A 23,423-nucleotide genomic window follows, 5' to 3' on the forward strand; every position below is an offset into this window, starting at 1 on the left:
GATATTGTGCCGGCAATGCTGAGGTGGAATGTTCCTTTCACAATTTGGGGTTCGGCGGCACTACAAGACATTAACCCTCAACGTTCTACAGCTACCATGCCCGGGACTTGTAATGGGCAGCATCAGTAGGCATTAGCAAGGCATTGATTGGGGTGAGTTTGCGGCTACTGTCAAATGGTTTTATAATGAGGTTTCAGAGATGCAGGTATGTGTGTTTGTATATATGTGTGTGTGTGTGTGTGTGTGTGTGTGTGTTTGTATATGTATATATATATATGTGTGTGTGTGTGCATTTATAATTATTATTAATTTTTTTTTTTTTTGGGAGCAGTTCTGTTTTATTGGGAGGTAAACGGCATTGCACGGCAATAATACACCTACCCATGCATGAAAGGTGCTTAGATAGATTCAGCCAGTGACAGGTTTGATCTTTAGGACCTAGTGCTCTTGATTTTTGGTAATTGCCACTACCGGTGCTGTAGGAGAGAGCGGCTCTAGGGATATATTCCTGAATTTGCAGCGGTGACCTATCGCTGGCATTAATGATTGTGTTTCGCTCTGTCCTGATGCCTCCTCTTTATTTTACGACCCTGCAGAATGTGCTGCTGCTGGTGACTACACCAGAATGCGGTCCTCGTCCTCCTCGCCAAGAAGTGAGAAGATGATTTTTGCTATAGTCACGGTTTCGCAGCACAAATTCTCCTGGATTCTGCGGTAATTGACTTAAGAAAAGTTCAGCTTGGCATTAGCCCGGTACTGCCCTATATATAATCGGTAGGGTCTGCTTCATGTTACCCGTGGCTGTTTGGGCATACGTGCGGTATTGGGGTTGATCTGGTTAAAGAGAATTACTGAACGATTGCTGATATGGATCCGTGTGAGCGCTGGCAGTGCCCTTAACCCCCATTATCTCTCTACGCTATCAAATGTTTGCACTTCATAAATAATATGTAGTGAAGTCTACTGGGCAATGTAACATCCAGAGGGGGAAATAAGTCACTTTTTAAACTATGATTGGTAAAGATACAGCAAATGCAAATACCCCCCTCCCCACCCCCCTTTCCCCACATGTCTTTAGAGAAAAACCAAAAACTCGGCTTAGTTCGCAGTTGCTGGGCCCAACTGGCTGACCTCGGTGCCCTCTAACCTGCGGGAGGGGGTGTGCTGCTTTGGGAATATAGAATTAGGAGGGGGGGGGTTTGCGTTTCAGAAGTTGGTGAGAATTGCTGTGTACGCGGTTGATGTCTGAGTTACCGTATAGAACATTCTGTATTTCTAGGGGCAAATCTGCCGTTTTCTCTGCGGAACATGGATAGATTTTGCTGTGAGTTCAGCTATTAATATCGAGGATCGCCTTAAGGCATGTCTGGTATTATGGAGAATTCACGAGCTGGGTAGACAGGTGCAGAATCTGTTATGGAGCTGGGTAGAGTCCCCAAACTTTACCGGTCGCTCACTAAGGCATGTTGGCTACATGGGTGCTTGGAATCAGGGATGTGGGGACTTATGGAACGTATAAGACTTGCAGAAGGTTAGAGGACGGGTAGCAGATTACAAGAACTATCATTATTCAATAACAAGGACCCGACTGCTAGCGGGCACAGGCCTGGTTCAATAGGCAACTGTGTTAGTAATCTCTTTCACCAAATATCTTAATGATCCAAACTTAACCCATGATTAATGTATATTTATTAGGTATATAGCGCACACATATACTGCAGCACTGTACAGAGAATATTTGAACATCAGTCCCTGCCCCTGTGGAGCTTACAATCTATATTCCCTACCACATGTACACGCACGCACATTCACTCTTGGGTTAATTTTGTGGGGAGCCGAGTAACCTACCAGTATATTTTTGGATTGTGGGAGGAAACCGGAGCACTCGAAGGAAACGCACATAGGCACAGTGAGAATATACAAACTCCACACAGTTAGGACTGTGTGGGAATGGAACTCATGACCTCAGTGCTGTGAGGCAGTAATGCTAACCATAACACCATCCGTACTGCCCCGTATATATAACACATGGTGGGGATAGAACCCATGACCTCAGTGCTGTGAGGCAGTAATGTAACCATTACACCATCCGTACTGCCCCGTATATATAACACATTGTGGGGATAGAACCCATGACCTCAGCGCTGTGAGGCATTAATGCTAACCATAACACCATCCGTGCTGCCCCGTATATATAACACATGGTGGGGATAGAACCCATGACCTCAGCGCTGTGAGGCAGTAATGCTAACCATTACACCGTCCGTACTTCCCTGTATATATAACACATGGTGGGGATAGAACCCATGACCTCAGTGCTGTGAGGCAGTAATACTAACCATTACACCGTCCGTACTGCCCCGTATATATAACACATGGTGGGAATAGAACCCATGACCTCAGCGCTGCGAGGCAGTAATGCTAACCATTACACCGTCCGTACTGCCCGTATATATAACACATGGTGGGGATAGAACCCATGACCTCAGTGCTGTGAGGCAGTAATGTAACCATTACACCATCCGTACTGCCCCGTATATATAACACATGGTGGGGATAGAACCCATGACCTCAGTGCTGTGAGGCAGTAATGCTAACCATTACACCATCCGTACTGCCCTGTATATATAACACATGGTGGGGATAGAACCCATGACCTCAGTGCTGTGAGGCAGTAATGTAACCATTACACCATCCGTACTGCCCTGTATATATAACACATGGTGGGGATAGAACCCATGACCTCAGTGCTGTGAGGCAGTAATGTAACCATTACACCATCCGTACTGCCCTGTATATATAACACATGGTGGGGATAGAACCCATGACCTCAGCACTGTGAGGCAGTAATGCTAACCATTACACCATCCGTACTGCCCCGTATATATAACACATGGTGGGGATAGAACCCATGACCTCAGTGCTGTGAGGCAGTAATGTAACCATTACACCATCCGTACTGCCCCGTATATATAACACATGGTGGGGATAGAACCCATGACCTCAGTGCTGTGAGGCAGTAATATAACCATTACACCATCCGTACTGCCCCATATATATAACACATGGTGGGGATAGAACCCATGACCTCAGCATGGCAGTAATGTAACCATTACACCGTCCGTACTTCCCCGTATATATAACACATGGTGGGGATAGAACCCATGACCTCAGTGCTGTGAGGCAGTAATGTAACCATTACACCGTCCGTACTGCCCCGTATATATAACACATGGTGGGAATAGAACCCATGACCTCAGTGCTGTGAGGCAGTAATGTAACCATTACACCACCCGTACTGCCCTATATATATAACACATGGTGGGGATAGAACCCATGACCTCAGTGCTGTGAGGCAGTAATGCTAACCATTACACCATCCGTACTGGCCTGTATATATAACACATGGTGGGGATAGAACCCATGACCTCAGTGCTGTGAGGCAGTAATGCTAACCATTACACCACCCGTACTGCCCTGTATATATAACATATGGTGGGGATAGAACCCATGACCTCAGCGCTGTGAGGCAGTAATGCTATAACCATTACACCATCTGTACTGCCCCGTATATATAACACATGGTGGGGATAGAACCCATGACCTCAGCGCTGTGAGGCAGTAATGTAACCATTACACTGTCCGTACTGCCCCGTATATATAACACATGGTGGGGATAGAACCCATGACCTCAGTGCTGTGAGGCAGTAATGTAACCATTACACCATCCGTACTGCCCTGTATATATAACACATGGTGGGGATAGAACCCATGACCTCAGTGCTGTGAGGCAGTAATGTAACCATTACACCATCCGTACTGCCCTGTATATATAACACATGGTGGGGATAGAACCCATGACCTCAGCACTGTGAGGCAGTAATGCTAACCATTACACCATCCGTACTGCCCCGTATATATAACACATGGTGGGGATAGAACCCATGACCTCAGTGCTGTGAGGCAGTAATGTAACCATTACACCATCCGTACTGCCCCGTATATATAACACATGGTGGGGATAGAACCCATGACCTCAGTGCTGTGAGGCAGTAATATAACCATTACACCATCCGTACTGCCCCATATATATAACACATGGTGGGGATAGAACCCATGACCTCAGCATGGCAGTAATGTAACCATTACACCGTCCGTACTTCCCCGTATATATAACACATGGTGGGGATAGAACCCATGACCTCAGTGCTGTGAGGCAGTAATGTAACCATTACACCACCCGTACTGCCCTATATATATAACACATGGTGGGGATAGAACCCATGACCTCAGTGCTGTGAGGCAGTAATGCTAACCATTACACCATCCGTACTGGCCTGTATATATAACACATGGTGGGGATAGAACCCATGACCTCAGTGCTGTGAGGCAGTAATGCTAACCATTACACCATCCGTACTGCCCCGTATATATAACACATGGTGGGGATAGAACCCATGACCTCAGTGCTGCGAGGCAGTAATGTAACCATTACACCATCCGTACCGCCCCGTATATATAACACATGGTGGGGATAGAACCCATGACCTCAGCGCTGTGAGGCAGTAATGTAACCATTACACCATCCGTACTGCCCTGTATATATAACACATGGTGGGGATAGAACCCATGACCTCAGTGCTGTGAGGCAGTAATGCTAACCATTACACCATCCGTACTGCCCCGTATATATAACACATGGTGGGGATAGAACCCATGACCTCAGCGCTGTGAGGCAGTAATGTAACCATTACACCATCCGTACTGCCCTGTATATATAACACATGGAGGGGATAGAACCCATGACCTCAGCACTGTGAGGCAGTAATGTAACCATTACACCATCCGTACTGCCCTGTATATATAACACATGGTGGGGATAGAACCCATGACCTCAGTGCTGTGAGGCAGTAATGCTAACCATTACACCGTCCGTACTGCCCTGTATATATAACACATGGAGGGGATAGAACCCATGACCTCAGCACTGTGAGGCAGTAATGTAACCATTACACCATCCGTACTGCCCCGTATATATAACACATGGTGGGGATAGAACCCATGACCTCAGTGATGTGAGGCAGTAATGTAACCATTACACCATCCGTACTGCCCCGTATATATAACACATGGTGGGGATAGAACCCATGACCTCAGTGCTGTGAGGTAGTAATGCTAACCATTACACCATCCGTACTGCCCCATATATATAACACATGGTGGGGATAGAACCCATGACCTCAGCGCTGTGAGGCAGTAATGCTAACCATTACACCGTCCGTACTGCCCCGTATATATAACACATGGTGGGGATAGAACCCATGACCTCAGTATAACCATTACACCATCCGTACTGCCCCGTATATATAACACATGGTGAGGATAGAACCCATGACCTCAGCGCTGTGAGGCAGTAATGCTAACCATTACACCGTCCGTGCTGCCCAATATTACATCTAAGTGCATGTATCCGTCCACCTCACTATATACATAGCATGTTGTTGCTGTTGGCATAGCTAGGTGGCTACAGGGTGCGGGCCTGGTGAAGCACAACGCCAGTAGACTGATGCCAGTTTCTGGGTACATCTGTGGCAATCTGAAGTTTGGCCCGGAATACCTGTATTCCCAGTGCATGTACTCCTGTGTATATGTTATAATGCTTTACCCGTGGCACGTTCAGTTGCTGCCAGTTTTGTACTTCGGGGGTTAATTCTGCATCTGTTTGCGTTTCCATTCAGAGGTGGGCAGACTGGCTGTCCGAGCACTTTGTCAGTGGTATGACCTATTTCTCCATGTGTGCCCTCTTTGTGGTATGAAGCTGGCACGTTCAGGGTCACTACAGGGTGGCTTGCATTTTGTTAGGGCACAGGGTAATGCAGCAGGTCTTCACAGTAGAATTGTTATCATTTAATACGACTCGGCTAAATATCTCAATGCTTCTACAGGGCTGCAGTATGTGGTGGCGCTATATATAAATCAAGGGTGGGAATAAGTAGGTTTTCGGTTCATTTCTGCTGGAAATACCCAGTTGGTTCCTAGATTCTAAAGTCTGTTCTTTGACCACCAAGGTGGGTCCGATACCGATGCCGAGAGTCATTAAATCTATCCTATAACATACCTGAGCTTTACTGTATAACTGAGGAAAGGCAGCGCTATGTCTAGTGGCAGCTTATCAGCAGCCGGCGGCGTACCGCTGTGACCTGTGCTATAACAGAGCGCTCTCCAGGTTAACGCCGTAAGACTGTACCTGTGGCCCAGGTAGTGTGGGGGGCTGGAGCAGAGTTTGCCTCGGCGGGGCGGCCCCTCGCTGCTATTGTCTGCCATTGGAATGACCTGGTAGACTTGTTTGGGTAGATTTTGAATAAAGCCGTTTTGTTCCCTGCGGTGCTGGAAGATAAATTCCTGGGACTGCTGCTGCGAGCTGGCTGCAGGAGTCAGCAAGGCTGAGTGACCGCCGACATGCCTGGTGCAGATCTGTCTGAGGGCTATTTACCTAGCCATGAGTGACAAGTGGCCTCTGCAGTGACAGGCGTCCAGCATGCGGAGGGCTGAGGGATGTGACGGTGTATGCACGCACTGCGCCGTGCTTAGCAGCGGCTATATACTGTGTATTCACTGTAGTAGTGTGAAACTTAGGACCAGGTGCATCAAACTTCCAACAAGTGATAAAGTGGAGAGAGATAAACAACCAGCCAATCAGGAGCTGCTTGGCTGGCGGTATATCACTCTCCATTTTATCACTTTTTGAAGCTTGTTACATTTAGATCATGGGTCTTCAAACTGCGGCCCCCCAGATGTGGTGAAACTACAAATCCCAGCATGCCTTGCCACAGTTTTCCTATAAGGGAGTGTTAAAACTGTGGCAAGGCATGCTGGGGATTGTAGTTTCACAACATCTGGACGGCCGCAATTTGAGGATCCATGATCTAGAATCATGGGTCTTCAACCTATGGCCCTCCAGATGTTGTGAAACTACATGTTCCAACATGCATTGCCACATTTTTTCCTTTAAGAGCATGCCAAAACTCTCAGGACATGCTGGGAAATGTAGTTCTACAACATCTGGAGGGCCACAGGTTGAAGACCTGTGATCTAGATGGTGCTCCAACCAATCAGCTCCTCACTGGAAAGACAGCAAAAAGCTGATTGGCTGGTGCACCATTTAACATTTGTAATGAGGGGTAACAAGACCATCACTGTTTGATAAATCTGCCCCATAGCGCCTGACCTAGGGGGACTATTCACACTCCCCGTGGCACAGGCCAGTTTGCTACTGTTGCGCTGTATCATTATTCTGGTGATTAGACAGCGCTCCTGGAACGCGTCGGGTTAAACTTCCATTGTTAAAATTTTGCGTTTCCATGGCAACTAAGTTCTTTACAGACTTCTAACTTCTTCTCGGGTCAAAATGGCTCATTTTTTTTTCCTGCCTTTTTAAATGCTAAAAACATAATATTTAGGCAGTTCATCGGTCTGTCTGTGTTGAGCGGCGCTAACCGCTTGCCGCAGCGTCCGGTTCTACGCGTGGAAGCTGCAGAACACCTGGGAAGGTTAATTACCTGCATAATACCAACAGTAATTCTGCAGATCTGTAAAGTTAGTAGTGTTTCAGTCCAATGTTTGCCCCATTGGTATGTTAATTCCGTAAATAAAGCAATGTATTACAGGTCAGTACTTGGTTATTAAAATAGGTAGTCATGGATTTTCGTGTTATTGCAGCCGCTAGGTGGCGCTGTCCTGTTGTCGATACGTTACGAGCGATGCTCAGGTTTGCACTTATATTAAATGATGCTTCTATATTTGATAACGTATCCGGAGACAAACGATTGTGAAGATTGAATATGGCACGATCACATTCCTTAAAGGCAGTTCACGGAGGGAATGAGCTTTAACATAAGCCAACCTTTTGGAATAGACATGGTGCAAGTAGCCTGTTATTGCATCCGCTTTTATAATATTTAACATATTCATTCCCAACCCCGGCGACTGGAGCGGGGTGGGAGGGATGGAGGGGGGGGGGGGGTGTTGCTTTCCAATCACATTAAGCCCTGTTCCAGCAAGTGGATTCTGTGTTTGGGCCTGTGGGGAAAATCTTATTGAATACAGCTATGAATAGTTAATATCTTGCACACATCATCGCTCTGCCGAGTGCGAGGTGAGAGGCTGCTTAACATCCCAGACAGCTATAGACTTAAATTGTTTCCGAGGCATTATACGGAGTCCTGGGCGCCGCTGTAACGTATACGATGTAGGCCATGCCATGAAATTGAAAACTGCGGTGTAGCCCGGTACGCGTGACAGTCTCGGGCATGTTGATATGTTTTTTTAAACCGGCATTTTTGTCGTCTGTGCATGGAGGTAGAGGAGTGTAAATATAGCGTTGGGAGCCACCAAAGGAGAAAATGTAAAAATGGATTACTCGGTGCTATATAATAAAAGGCTTAAGGCTGCTCCTCACCTATATGGGGGGAATTCAAGCATTAATTCAGGCGTGCACAGCCGCAGATGCTGACCTAACTGTTATGTTGCCCTGCTAGTAAATGGTGTGTGAATGTATACTAGTTAAAATGACGGCTTCTGCAATGTACTTTCACTTTGAGCTGTGACAGGTTTTTGCTTTCACTTTGAGCGGTGACCGTTTTTAACCCACAAACTCCACCATATCACCAGATCCTTTCTGCTCCTACCTGTCTTCACAGCTCCTTCTCTCTCTATTCATCGAGTTTGATACAGATCGGCGTCCCTGCAAAAATTGCTTTCACTTTCTGTTATGACATATTTTTTTTTGCACACAAAGGAGTAATTTGGTACATCGAGTGGCGGTACTTTACCTCATAGGGGTGAGGAGCAGTTAACAATAGAGAAATAGATACAGATCTATATTTGCAGATATGTTTGACGTGACCCATTAAGAGGTGCAAATAGGGATCATTTTTGTCCTCTGCAGTTTGGCGCCTATAAAACCCACCTTTTAAAGTTTACCTGTTACCAGTAATACTAAAAATGTGCAACATCACTGAGGCACGAGGCACAATTTACCTCAGCGATGTCCCTGGCACATTCCACAATATGGCTGCCTCCGCTGCATGGACACACGTGCGCTTTAGAAAGTTTGTCCCTGTCAGCGGCGTTGGTGAGCCCAGCCTTTTGATGTGAGGGCGGTGGTACAGTAGGGGATCTGGGAATGCTTATCCTGGTTGCCATTGATACCTCATCACCACAGGGCACTGGGAATCTCAGCAATTAACTAGAGGGATGAGGTTAAAGGTTGCTGGGACATCATGTGAAAGCCGTTCCATGTGTGACCTGAGAGGACACAGGCTTCTCCTTTGTTTAGACTAGTGGTGCGTGGTGACCTCCAGGCTGGTGACCTGCACTGCATTTAGGAACCTGTACCCCCCACCTTTTATATACAACCCTCCAAACCGGTTCCTGGAGGCTCCCTGCTGGTAAATAGGGGCTATTTATTATGCGGCCTAACCCATCGTTGGAGTCAGGCTTCACTGCTGAGGGAGCTCGGCCATTTGTCTCCCAGCTGCCCCACAGGTCTCTAAAGAAACTTGTTCTACAACATCTCTTTTATAGGCACATGTCGGTTATTTGGCCACGTGGCATCCGCAGCGTCCAATAAGCGTCGGCTTAAAAACAAAAAAAGGAAAACAAAATCAGATTATGTAAATTAAATATACGCTCTGTATTCCCTATATACCTTCATAGACTAACATACATTCTTGTTAAAATGTTCCTTAAGAAAACCGTTAACGTATCCAAATGTTTTGGGAGTATGAGAGAATACTCCTGCAAAGACGAGGAGCACATACAAACTCCACATAGAATGAGTCTTGGTCTGGGATTGATCTCATGAGCGCCATGCTGTGAATCCTCAATGCTGCAAGCATTCAAAAGGGTTTTTTGTCCCGAATGTCGACATAGTCATCATAGTGTTCTGCGTCCCCTCACATGGCTCACTGCGCTCACCAAGCTTAGGGCACAGTGTCTTGCTGCGCTCGTCGTAGTGGATGGTAGTAGCGCATGAAATAACGCCTGTCGACCATAGCCATGTCAACTATTTTAATGTCACCCTAAATAAGTCCACCTAGTGACCGTATTCTGGCCTGACGATGTAGTACTCCACCCCTTCCGGCCTGCTTTGAGTAGCCCTTGCGACACCCCACTCCTCTTTCCGGCAGCACCAAGAAAAGAGAGGCCCTAAGCCTTTTTTTCCCGAATGGCGTGGTGGTATGTGGACCAATCACTGAGCTTATCCTCATTGTGTGTGGACCAATCACTGAGCTTATCCTCATTGTGTGTGGACCAATCACTGAGCTTATCCTCATTGTGTGTGGACCAATCACTGAGCTTATCCTCATTGTGTGTGGACCAATCACTGAGCTTATCCTCATTGTGTGCGGACCAATCACTGAGCTTATCCTCATTGTGTGCGGACCAATCACTGAGCTTATCCTCATTGTGTGCGGACCAATCACTGAGCTTATCCTCATTGTGTGCGGACCAATCACTGAGCTTATCCTCATTGTGTGTGGAACAATCTCTGAGCTGAGCGTTTATCCTCATTGTGATAAAGGCATATGAAGAAGACCTCTGTGATATATATAGCTGCAGGAATTGTAATCAGTCAGGTAATTCGGGGTCCCCCTTTGTCTCCGCAACTTCTCACAAAGGTTAATTGGCTGACGCCATCTTTCCGCAAGGCGCAGTGTGCTGCCTGCAGTACCCCATGCAGCCCCACATGGATGAAGTACAGGATTTACCTCAGTCCCCAGCATATATAGCACCTGCGGTACCTTTTGTATGTGCAAGCCATGGGACAATATGTAAAACGGCCTTCTCTCCCTGCCCACCTGTGTAACCGTCCCCGGCCTGGAGGTGCTGTCTGTCATCTCTACGGGCCTGGCCCAGTCTGTCCTGTGAGAGAGTTATTGCTTTAGTAAAGAGCTTCTGAGAATGGGTTACTGTAATGATGGCTGAGCATAAGACACACAATATATATATGGACGGCTCCGCAGCTTTATAACATTATCCATTTCCCTTTGTACATAATGTTAGGTTTTATTGCCGTAATCTAGGTTGGATCAATTAATTGATGCTGCAAGACTACTAGACAACAAAAACTCATTTACTTTATATAGTAAGTGCAGCTATGGACATTCCATATTCAACATGCCAGCATTCTATGGGGGCGAGTCACGTTAAATGTAGTGCAGGGGCATCGGGGATCCGGGTGGCAGGTTGACACAACATGGCCGACATGGGGCGTTGTGCCATTCGCGCGGCCTGTGAATGTTGGCACCATCACCAATACATTTGTGATTTTTTTTTTTTTTTTGCATGGGTGCTGAGCGGTTCAAAGTTCGGCACAACCTTAACGTGGGAAACCCCGCGACGCGCCAGGCGCCCTATCTCCGATATAAGATAAAGTTTATATTGCCTGTTAAACAAACTGGCCGCACAAGGAAATCCTTAGAATTCCCCTTTATTGATTGCAGTCCAGTGTTTGCCTTAGAACATACTTTGCGAGTGATGTCACACAAACAGTGCGTGTTTGTTTAGCAGCCTTCATGGCCAGACAGACGATTCTCATTAGAACAACTGGTTCTTGCCTTCGGAGGGACAGAACCCAGACACGTGCAGACCATGACCCGGGAGGGATGATCGCCCTGGGGGAGAGTTGGGCAACCTTCGGCTGCTGTTGACCTACAAGTTCCAGCATGCCTCTTACTTGCTCGGAGCTGTCTGCTTTGGTTTCACAAGGCCAAGTGTTGGCAGCGTCCTTAGGTGGACTATTTTTCCAGGCCGTTTAGGAGTGGAGGGATACTCCAGTGTGTGGCTTTGTTCCTACACAGGAGTCCAGGGTTCTTGACAACGCATCGGGAAATCCGGTATAGAAGACGGATTAATTATTGATCCCACTGCTATAAAGGCACTTACTGCAAATCCAAAAGTACATAATGATTATTTTTTATTCATATTGTGTTCATCGCTCATGATCTGTGGGCACGGTCCTGAGAATTGGCTTGGCGTATATTGTTATAAGTACATACTGTACTTGTTAAAAAATGAATTAGCGAGCCGCGAATAGGCGCAGTGCATAGTTCCGTAAAGATGTCTAATGCCTCATAATAATTATCAGGTATTGGCCCTGCAGAAGTGCCGCCGCCATCTCCCGTCCGCCATGTTACTGCACTCATGTTTCATAGTGTCTTGAATGTTGTTGAGAACTCTTGCCAGTCTGTTCTGAAAGGCTAGTGAGATCACTGAAGCATACGCCATTTTGTGCCTCGGGATTGCCAATAGTTCCTAATACATTTGATAGATTTGCATATTGGTTCAGGTCTCAAAATGGCTGCCAGCGCTGCCCACAGGAAGTTTCCCTGTTACATCTCCAAAATGGTTTCTCTGTGGTTCCGTAGCAGAAACAAATGCTGTATACATGAGGCACAGGACAGTAAGCTCTGTCACCTGTGTACAGTCTATGGATTCTCCCCGTGAATTGCTGGTAATATGAAATATTTAGCACCACTCTGGTGCCCTCGTGACGTTCCCCCTGCATCCTCTGGCTGTCTCTGCTAATCTGAGGTGTATACGAGGCGGCGTGCCTGTCGTCAACATTCATTATTAACATGTATTTTCCATCACTATATATTCCGAGGGACTTGCTAGGGTGTGACACGCTGAGTTCTAATGTTTAACTCCATCCCAGTCCAAGGGCAGCTGTCGCAGTGGTATTTGTACTTCTGCCTAATGTAAGTAATGTAAGTTACAGGAATACTTGTCAGTTTACCAAGCGGTGACTTTTTGCAAGCTGCTGCTTCTCGTTTAACCCCGGAATTTAAAAGCTGCAATGAGGTCAACAGATTGGGACAGATCTACTTAGCCTTAGATGGTGATAAAGTAGAGAGGTAAAGTATCCACCAATCAGCAGCTGTCATTTTGCAAACACAGCCTGGAACATGGGAGCTTAGGAGCTGATTGGCTAGTACTTTCTCTCTCTCTCCACTTCAGATCTTTATAAAAACCGACTTTATCTCTCTCTACTTCATCACTCTCCAAGGCATAATACATCTCTCATTTTATGGAATGTTTATAGCTTGACATGCCTGCCCTGGTGTTTTTGCTTAAGGAAATCCATATGTTATATGGGTGGGGTATAAGAGGTCGCAATCTGAATGGGTGCTGACAAAGGGCCTTTACACCTAACCCTAATTGCAGCCTAACCTAAAATCATTACATACCGTCTATATGATCCCCAGGAATGTCAGTGCAGTGACGGACAGCCCAGGTATCTTTTACTTGCCCGTAGCGGTCAGGCTACGGAGATCGGGGTATCAGATTTTCACCTTAGGATAAATATTGAAGCGTAATACACGATGTGCTGCTCGGGACTGCGTTTCCCACAATCCCTCCCTGCAGCCTCCCCGGATTGTTTAGAGCCTTTACTTAATGCTAATCCCCAAATATTGCTCAGAGCTTCTAATAATGGTTATGTGTATACACGGTGCGATTTTTGGCTACAGTTTAGACTATTTAGTCAAAATACGATCGGAAGAGGATAGTAAGTTAGCCAAAATCGCACAGTGTTTGCAGTACCGGTGCGTGGCCCTGCAGCCTCGGTAACGCAAGGGTTAATGGCATGTGCATGCAAGTCTATTTTGACTATGTTGCCTGTAGAATGTATTTAGTCTAGCACCAAACAGCAAGATAGCCTTAATCGCATAGTCAAAATAGGATAGTCAAAATCAGCCGTTAGCTTGAATCGCACAGTGTGTACACTAATACGCCTTTCACTTTTTTTGTTTTTGGTGGCTATTTTCGATTCGATTTTGCTTATAGAAGCAAAATCGAATCCATATCGAATGGTTTTTAGGACACTTTCGATCTGCATTCGATTCGCTCCCGTTTTCTCAAAATCGAAAAGAAAAATCTACTGTGCAGCCAAGGAAATATCGAATTCGATCTAGTAACTCGAATGTGTACAATGTACCATGAATGTATATCGAATTCGATATCTAATGCAAAAGTACAGATCTAATGCCGGATCTAATAGAAAATCGAATCTGACATCGAATAAAAAGCAAATCGAAGCGTGTGTACACCGCTTTAGTTCCTTTAGCCCCAGAAATCAAGTAAAATTAATAAAATGTATTTGATGTCCAAGGAGCGACTAATATATTTGTGAAGGATCTTGGCGTTGGCTGAACGGTTAACTGCGTACAATGCAATATAATATAATATTTAAAGGGAGGTTTCAGTGAAAGGAAAAAAAAACTATTTTCAAAGTTGCGGTTGCTCGGGGGAATCCATTTTTATGCAGTAATAGATTCTTGTGTAGGGTACGGTCTTGTAAGAGGCGAGTAATGGGTCCTCTTTATACCAGTGCTCCGGCGTTCTGCAAGCTCATCAAAGTCTGCTCGCTTCTGTTTTTTTCACGTGAAAACACAAATTAAATGGACTGCAGAGGCAGAGAAATTAGTTTTTTAGCTCCTTACACCTGTGAAAATGCTCTCGCTCCGTATTCCCGAAGGTGCCAGACGGAATGTTGGTAGTGACATGCGCTGAACCGAATGACTGCTCATTGGGCCCAAAATTCTCTTCCCTTATTGGTTGACGCAGAGTATTTGACGCGTATTGTTGTTGTTTTGACAATCTCTACCGCAATATTACCCAATGGATACGCCAACCTCTTACTTTGGCTCCCATTCGAAGAGAGCTGGCTTCTGGGTAATGATGATTACCTGCGAGCTAACCTAATGCCTGCTGGATTTAACCACATACATGCAGCCTGTTTCTTACCAGTTGGGACTCCTTAGTGCAGGATACGCTATTACTGTTTGTTTTTTGCCTTCCGCATCCCCAAATTCCTCTTTATATATTTTAATTTTTTTTAGAATAAAATGAAGAATTGGCGATTAACAAAGTGTACCATTGCCGTAGAAGTATTAATTTGATTTCCAATCGGAGCGCGTGTTCCGCGCAGCTAATGAGCAGGGACCCAGCTTGATCAATAGTCGCTTGATGGGGCTGAATAGACGGATGGAGAGGGTATTGCTGCAGACAAAAGTGGCAATGAAGTGATAATACAGCGACGTGCTCCCATTGTGAGGAATACATTGGTGCAGCGCTATCCCAGCTGTGCTTGTTCTGAGATGATTTAACAGCTGGAGTTTTGCATTTTGATCATCTCGCCAGAGCGTATGAGCGGTTGAAATTACAGGGGGAAGTCGAACAAGCAAATGGTTACTAGATAAAACAAGACAAATGGATGAACCCCCCCCCTTCTTCCTTTTCCTACCATTGTCTTGTGCCTTTTTACAAAGCGGAGGCACGATATTGGACATTGCCCTTCTTCCAATGTCTGACGTCTACCTATTTCTGACTGTTCTGGAGCTGGGGAAATGTCTATCTATGCTGGTAGAGGAATGGGTTCTTAGAACTAATTTCCAGCAGATATGGCACAAAATTTAGCTGTTAAGGAATTTAAACTGCTATCACCCATATGTTTGTTTTGGTATCAAGTTAAAGACCTTTCAAGTATTCACCGGATAGCCTGTTTTGTTATCTAACCATCTACAGATCATTATCTCCTTTTCAAAATCTCTCCGGAGGTTACAAAATATGGCCACCAGCTGAACACTGCTCTCGGCGAGTCATAGCGGCTGGGGATTTTGCAGGACACAGAGCAGACACCGCTCAGGACGGTGTTTATAAGCTTACTGTTTCTTGTGACTGTGGTTGCCTTGGCAATACATGTCACTGCAGAAATCTTAGATTTAATAAATAGCAGGCTGAGGAATACTGGTAATTACAAACATTCATCTGCCTCCGTTCTCTGATTGTGCTGCATTTTAGTTTTTTGGGTATTCTGTAAATGAAGGGTGATTAGCTTTAATTTGTAAAATGTTAATAAGCCCCATATGACTATATGATTAACATATGAACTGGGCAAGTTGTCATAGATTTGCCTGATGCTGCAATGCATTCTGGGCTAGACAATGGATGACCAGAAAATCCAGCCTTCTGATCCCAAATTCTAGTCCTTCTGTCTCTGTTCCTACGTCACGTGGTTCCGTGGAAATTTGTGACATTTACCGTCCGCAGCGACCTAAAAATAGGCCAATGGCGGAACCTCAGCAGGTATGTTCACATAGTTCTCACCGCCCCGAGCGGTGCATATTTTATAAATAGTAATTAGAATACCAGGAGAAGACTAATTATATAACTCCCGTCGTCTGCACTGAATCTGTGGCCTGTGGAGCTTCTCCCGGGTGTGGTCCTGATGTCACTGCACTTGTCTCTGCTACCTGCAGGTTCTTACAGGGCTGTGTCTCAGGTGCGCTGAGCTGCTGTTAACTTACTGTGGAAAATAATTGCGCTATTCTATTTGATTAAAGCTACACATTGCTTTCTTGCTGCTGATATGTGCATGTATTTGTTTAAATGCCTGTGACTTTGCCATCCCCATTGGGGGGGGGGGGGTTGTACCACGAAGCTGTAATTTGTACCTGGCACCGTGGCTGAGAAGGTATTGATGTCCCTCTTCTGTGTGCGCTCCAATTGCATGGATGTTAAGAAACATCCCCTCAGTCACTCAAAAATGCTGTGATTTAGAGGTTGGTTTGTCCTGTTGTAACCTGTTTTCATTTAACGTCGTTGCAAAAAGATTTTCAGATGTTGCTCGCTGCACGTTGCTATATTTTCCTTAACATACCTCACTTTCCATAAGCACCACAGCTAACCGGCTGATTTTCCTGCCTTCCTTCACACTTCTTACAGTAACGGAGTCTTAGAACAGATCCTTTCCGCTGCTGTACGTTATGATGTGGTCATTACACCCGGACCATGAGTCACTGTCTATCTGACTTCTGGAGCAATCATCATGGCAGCTCCCATTGATGCTGACTTTTCAGTGCTTTGTTTCTCATGGTCCAATGTTTGACGGCCTCCTCCTAGGCTTCAATACTGTCCTATGGGAGTGTGCTGGCTGGGAGGACCCGGATTGGCGCCCAGCAGCCAGGTGACCCGTCTTCATGCGTTGTGTCTGACTCAGCCCAGTGATCTCTCTGCATGTTGTTCCTGGATAAGCAGGAAACTGAGGCGGTTCCGGAGCATTCACCAGGAATTCATGGTCTGTTGCTGTGTCCTGGGGTGTTTCCCTTGGCTGGAGCCAGAGAGTGGTGTCCCAAGGCCAGACTGTCGCAGGGGAAACTGCTGAAAGTTGTTGTAACCCTTAGCAACCGGCCACACACTGGTTGACGGTGTTAGGGAATGACTTGCACCTATACAGAGAGGATTTATGTTGTAGCTTGTGTGTGTGGGGGGCATTGTGCTCTGCTCAGTGTTGTAGTGTGTGTGTGTGTGTGTGTGTAGCTGGCATTGTGCGCTGCTCAGTGTTGTGTGTGTGTAGCTGGCATTGTGCGCTGCTCAGTTTTGTAGTGTCTGTGTGTAGCTGGCATTGTGCGCTGCTCAGTGTTGTGTGTGTGTCTGGCATTGTGCTCTGCCCAGTGTTGTAGTGTGTGTGTGTGTGTGTGTGTGTGTGTGTGTGTAGCTGGCATTGTGCGCTGCTCAGTGTTTGTGTGTGTGTGTGTGTCTGGCATTGTGCTCTGCTCAGTGTTGTAGTGTGTGTGTGTGTAGCTGGCATTGTGTGCTGCTCAGTGTTGTAGTGTGTGTGTGTAGCTGGCATTGTGCGCTGCTCAGTGTTGTAGTGTGTGTAGCTGGCATTGTGCGCTGCTCAGTGTTGTAGTGTGTGTAGCTGGCATCGTGTGCTGCTCAGTGTTTGTGTGTGTGTGTGGCATTGTGCGCTGCTCAGTGTTTGTGTGTGTGTGTAGGTGGCATTGTGCGCTGCTCAGTGTTGTGTGTGTGTGTGTGTGTGTGTAGCTGGCATTGTGTGCTGTTTAGTGTTGTGTGGGTGGCATTGTGCGCTGGTCAGTGTTGTGTGTGTGTGTGTGTGTCTGGCATTGTGTGCTGCTCAGTGTTGTGTGTGTGTGTAGCTGGCATTGTGCGCTGCTCAGTGTTGTGTGTGTGTGTGTGTGTGGCTGGCATTGTGCGCTGCTCAGTGTTGTGTGTGTGTGTGTCTGGCATTGTGCGCTGCTCAGTGTTGTGTGTGTGTGTGTGTGTGTGTGTATATGTGTAGCTGGCATGAGACTGTGAGCAGTGGCAGAATTGTGTGTGTTTGTGTAGCTGGCATTGCCCCTGTACATGCCCCCGGTATATGTAATAATGCTCCGGTCCTGCCAGGGATCAGTGACTGTGTAGTGTGCAGTTGGCATTGCCCCTGTACATGCCCCTGGTATATGTTATTAAGCTTCGGTCCTGTCCCTCCTATGATCTGTCTGCCTGAGCCTAGTCCTGGATTTGGGTTGTAATCATGACCTTGCCTGACCCAATATAAGCCCTAATGCAGGAAATGAGTGTATACCGCGTGCCCCAGCCGCCACCGCTCCCATAATCCTTTGTTACAACAGGCTTCCTTTTTTTTAATTTTTTTTTTTTATAGGGCTGATTGTTTTGCAATCAGAGATCCTGTTCACAATCCTGCAAACAAAATTACTTTTAATAATTAAATCTACACAAACAACTGTGTTGTTGTTTTTTTATGCCGTGGAATGATCCGATTTGTCCTGGGGTAAAGCGCCAGAGAATTTCTGGGTGTTTAATTGGCTGATGGGACTTTCAGGAAATCAGTTTAATGGATGCTGGTTATGAAATGTGATTAAGCTTTGTTTGCATCTGTCGGTTGGCAACACTTCACAGCCGGGGCACTAAGACCCGCAGCTTATACATAATATACCCAGTGACCATTTCATGCCCGTGGGTATCACAGGTAGGTCAGCCGTTGATTACAACAGCTTCAGCCTGAAGATAGCCTTACACTCCTGGTTTTCAGGATATCCATGCTTGAGTGCAGATGGTTTGATTAAACTGACTGCGCGACTAAGTAAGTTATCTGTGCAAAGCATGGCTTTCCTTAAACCTGTCCTGCTGGGGTGAATTGAGGAACGATTTTTGGAACCACTGGATTACAATTGCTATAGTCTAGAGCACAGGTCCTCAAACTCGGTCCTCAGGACCCCCAACAGTGCATGTTTTTCAGGTCTCATCACAGAATCGAGTGAAATAATTAGCTCCACCTGTGGCTATATCTTAAAATGTGTCAGTCAGTAATGAGTGCACCTGTCGGTGTGGTGTCCTGAGGACCTAGTTAGGAAACCTCTGGAGTAGAGGATTCTGGAAGTTTATTTCCTTGTAGAGCTTAGTGGTTGGATGAGCACAATGTGGGTTGCAGGCCCTATTGTGTGTACAGGTGACAGATGCACTTTAAATAACTAGGGCCCTTATTCTGGTTGGTGCGGTAATATCCGCGTGCGTTCGGGCCGCCAATGTTTTGTGTCTGCGCATGTGCGAGCGGGGCGTACGGCCAAATCCTGCATGATATGTGAACACTCCGAACAGGGGGTGGAGAGGGGCGTGAAGGGCTATTTGGGCTCATTACCATATGCATACGCCCCGTGTTTCATGGGCGTTCCCATGCAAACGCTGGGCGTACGTATGGTAATGCGGCCGTGACGCACGTATAGGGGGAGGACATATGACATTGCCGGATGTCAGCTGCCCGCCCAGATCCCTGCTTTTGCACGGAGAAATGTCCGTGTGGTCTGAGGTTGCGGAAGCTGGTGGACCACTCGGTCCTGCATTCGATGGTCTGCGACCATCGAATGAAGGGGGAGGTTCCAAGAGATGGAGGAGGTGTATTCCGTGAAAAATACACGTGCGGTCCGTTCGGCCAGCTTCTTACCGCGTACGGACGGAGTTGGCGATCCGTATGGAAGGCGGGGTTTCGCACACACGGTCCTGGCCGCATATTCGGATCCGGACGCACCGATCAGAATAAGGGCCTAGGCGAGCCTAATGTAGGACAGGGCAGGAACCAGACAGCTCTAACGTCGGAAACCACACGTGTAAAACGGTAACCCAGCTGCCGGCTGATTCCTCCTCTCCCACAAACCTTGTGATGTTGTTCAGCTGCGTAATGATGATTCCGGTGCCTGAAGGTGGGCCTGGTTTAGCCACTTGGTGGGGGCTGAATTGTCCCAGTTTTGCAGCTGGGGAGTCAGGTCTGGTTAAGTGTCGCTGTATTCCCAATTTCTGAGTGTTATTGTGTCATTGTTTTGGGCACTTCAGAAAAGCAGGTCGGACTATAAGGGGATCCCAGAGCGGAGCCTCAGGTTGGACACCTGGGTTGGCGGTGGTATTGTGGCCACCACGCTGTAATAACGTTACCACAAATGGTAAACTGTGTCTGTCTCTCAGTCGTCATTTGCGTACTGTCTCTCTGTATATCCCGAAAGGAAGCCCGATTACTAATTGATAAATAACCCTCCTGTTTGTGTTGTGTACCTGCTGCCACTGTGCAGTCGGCACTCAGCGCCCGTCGGAGTGGATTGCACCACTGATTAGCTGGGAGCTGGCTTTCGCTTTCTGCAGTTCCTCATATAATTGCCTGCGTTAGGTCCCCGGTACACAGCCTGTCTGTACCTGCCTGCAGGCTACTGCCTCTCACTGCCACATCTCACTCTCTGACAAGTGACACATTTATATAGGAGTGGAGGCAGTCGAGAAAGAGGGATGCAGAGGGTCTGCTAAGGATGGGGGGGGGGGTGGGTGTCTGGTGATGCTGCTAAGGTGGGGATGCTGAGGGTCTGCTAAGCTGTCTTGCGTTTCATACTAAGTTACAAGCATAAGGTTTTTTACTCGGTCCTCGGGACACACTAACAGTACATGTTTTCCAGGTTCCTCACAGAATCCCAAGTGAAATTATACAACCAACTGTGGATCATTTAAAATGTCGGTAGTGATACGTTTGTGCTCCCGTAAGGAAAATATTTGTGTCCTTATCTTATAGCTTGCACACTGGGATTTCAGCTGATTTAAGTAGAATCTTCTGTAGTTAGCATATTTCCTTCGTTTTTTATTTTCTTTTAGCTCTCTATTGATGCTTTATGACTGTTACCTTGGCAACCACAGTCGCACAATCTTTAAGCACATGATGTAGTGAGCAGCGATGTTTTGGAATGCCACTTTGAGTTTTGTCTGCTGTTAGTAATGTAAAATCAAACTACCACCCCTCCTGCCATCTCAACAAATCCCCCCAACCCTTCTGTCTCTACATTTTATTATTTGTTTATTACCAGTTTCTTATATAGCGCACACATATTCCGCAGTGCTGTACAGAGAATATTTGTACAATCACATCAGTCCCTGCCCCAGTGGAGCTTACAATCTATATTCCCTACCACATGTACACGCACACAGACATTCTAGGGTTAATTTTGTTAGGAGACAATTAGCCTACCAGTATATTTTTGGAATGTGGGAGGAAAACGGAGCACCCGGAGGAACCCACGCAAGCATGGGGAGAATATACAAACTCCACACAGTTAGAGCCATGGTGGGGATAGAACCCATGACCTCAGCGCTGTGAGGCAGTAATGCCCACTTGACATTGCTGAAAACCTATAGCTATGTAACTAAAGGCCCCCATACACTATCAGACTTCTCCAAGGGGAGAAAGCACATGCTTCAGCCACCTGGGTGCTTCCTGGGCGGCAGGATCAAATATGATATATATATCGTATGCGGCGCATTTGAACGCAATAAATTCGTATGCTTTCCCTTTCCCCACTGCCAGGAGGCTGGCCAAATCAGAGGTCGAACATGCAGCAGGTCCAATCCGATGCGCACGGGGCTGTGCAATGGATTGGATGTTGAACACATGCGGTTTGGCCACTTGATCCATCGCAATGGGCTGAAAAGTGGCAAAATCGCAGATGGTCATCTTTTCTGCCAGATATTGTATTTTCAAGAGAGATTTTAAAAAGGAGATCATGTTTGTAGAAGACTGGCTAATACCCCTTTTACACTGCCGCAAAAACCCGAGTCATCGGCGGGTCAGACCCGGGTCAGTGGCGGTGTAAATGGGTCATGCCGTGTCCCTTTACATGGCTAGGACCTGGGTAGAGGGCGGTTTAAACGGGTATGCCGGGTTATCCGACCCGGTTCCCGTTTACATGAATGGGGGACGTCCAACCTGCGGACCGCAGCATCCACAGGTTGGGCGGGGGGGCACAGACAGGCTGCGCTGCTGTCTGCTACGCTCTGCAGATAGCAGCCGCGGCAGCGGAGGAGGTGAATTGATGCCTGTCTGCTGCATCCATTCACCTCCTGGACGAGGGCTGGGGGGGGGGGGGTGCACGGGGGCTGGGGGCAGCCCAGCAGATTACCTTAGTGCTGGGTTTGCCCCCAGCGCAGCGGTCCGGGTTACGGTGGCGGCGATCAGCGCTTGGAGATGACGTCATCTCCAAGCGGCAGCTGGGGGATGCGGCATTGTAAAAGGGAGAAAACGCCGGGTTGAAGCGGGGATCAAAAACCCGGGGTTTTTGGTGTAAAAAGGGTATTAGAAAGGTATTATGCGTACTACTTAAAGCAAAGAAATCTTTTTTTTTTTTTTTTTTTTTTTGGGTCATTCTCACATTTTGCCAGCTAGCAAACACATTCCAAGGATAGGACGTTACAGTCTCCACGTACGTCCTTAATCATTGTCTATCTGCCCCATGCAGCACTGCCAGGCGAATGATTCGCTATTAAAATACTTCACTTTCCGGAGAATAACCGGCAGCTTCCTACGATTTAATATATCGAATGTAATTCAGAGAATCTTTAACTCCTCGTAAATTCTACTTATAATTCACATCGTTTATTTTGTGATTGAGGCAATGGCGTGTTAGATTTTGGCTTTGGCGTTAAGACTTCTCCATCCGTGTTGGTGCGCTGACGGAGTAAATTACTTTAGTTGATAACAGTAGTAATCAGGGGATCTGGTTACTAGGTCAACACAAAGATTAGGTTGTCCGTGGGAAGGTTGACAGACAAAATGTCAACATGTTTTTTTTTTTTCAGCCGATGTGCCGACAGACAGTATTTCATGCCCTACCATAATACGGGGTGGTGGGAGAGCAGAGTAGTGTGCTGAGCGCAGCTTGGCAAGCACTAAGACGGTGTCCATGTAGACATTCGGGACAAACTCGTGTTGATTTTTCTTAGTCTCTCGACCGTCCCATTGTCGACCCATTGACCAATGCCCTTAATCCGAGGTCCTATATTCTGGCCACATTCTCCTTGCTGTTTGCTGCACTCATCGCTAGTAGGGTAGTGCGTTGTCTGAGGTGCTCTACGCCGGCTGTGGCACTACATGTGCTTGCCTACCCTCCACTGAGACTTGTAATACCACAGACACCTACCAGCCACTTAAGAGTCTCTGGTTGCCTGTGCCCGGTGCAGATTTTGTGTGGTACTTTCGCCGGCGGACAACCTTCGCCGCTTCTTGTGAGAAGATAATAATTGAAATGTCA

General features: G+C 46.7%; 1 protein-coding gene across 3 annotated transcripts in view; it reads left to right on the plus strand.

The window, feature by feature from the left end:
* PLXNA1 (plexin A1) overlaps positions 1-23,423 on the plus strand; it is a 223,188-nt gene that overhangs the window by 1,906 nt on the left and 197,859 nt on the right. For 2 of the 3 annotated variants that reach the window (XM_083155654.1, XM_083155656.1), the window contains exon 1: positions 1-152. This exon is cut by the window's left edge. The exons of the other annotated variant lie outside the window; for it this stretch is intronic. The gene's annotated coding sequence lies outside the window, so the exon portion shown is untranslated. The remainder of the gene's footprint in view (positions 153-23,423) is intronic. 3 annotated transcript variants of the gene reach the window in all.

The sequence above is a fragment of the Crinia signifera genome, chromosome 8 (genome assembly GCF_055691185.1).
Source record: "Crinia signifera chromosome 8, ASM5569118v1, whole genome shotgun sequence".
Lineage (NCBI taxonomy): Eukaryota > Metazoa > Chordata > Amphibia > Anura > Myobatrachidae > Crinia > Crinia signifera.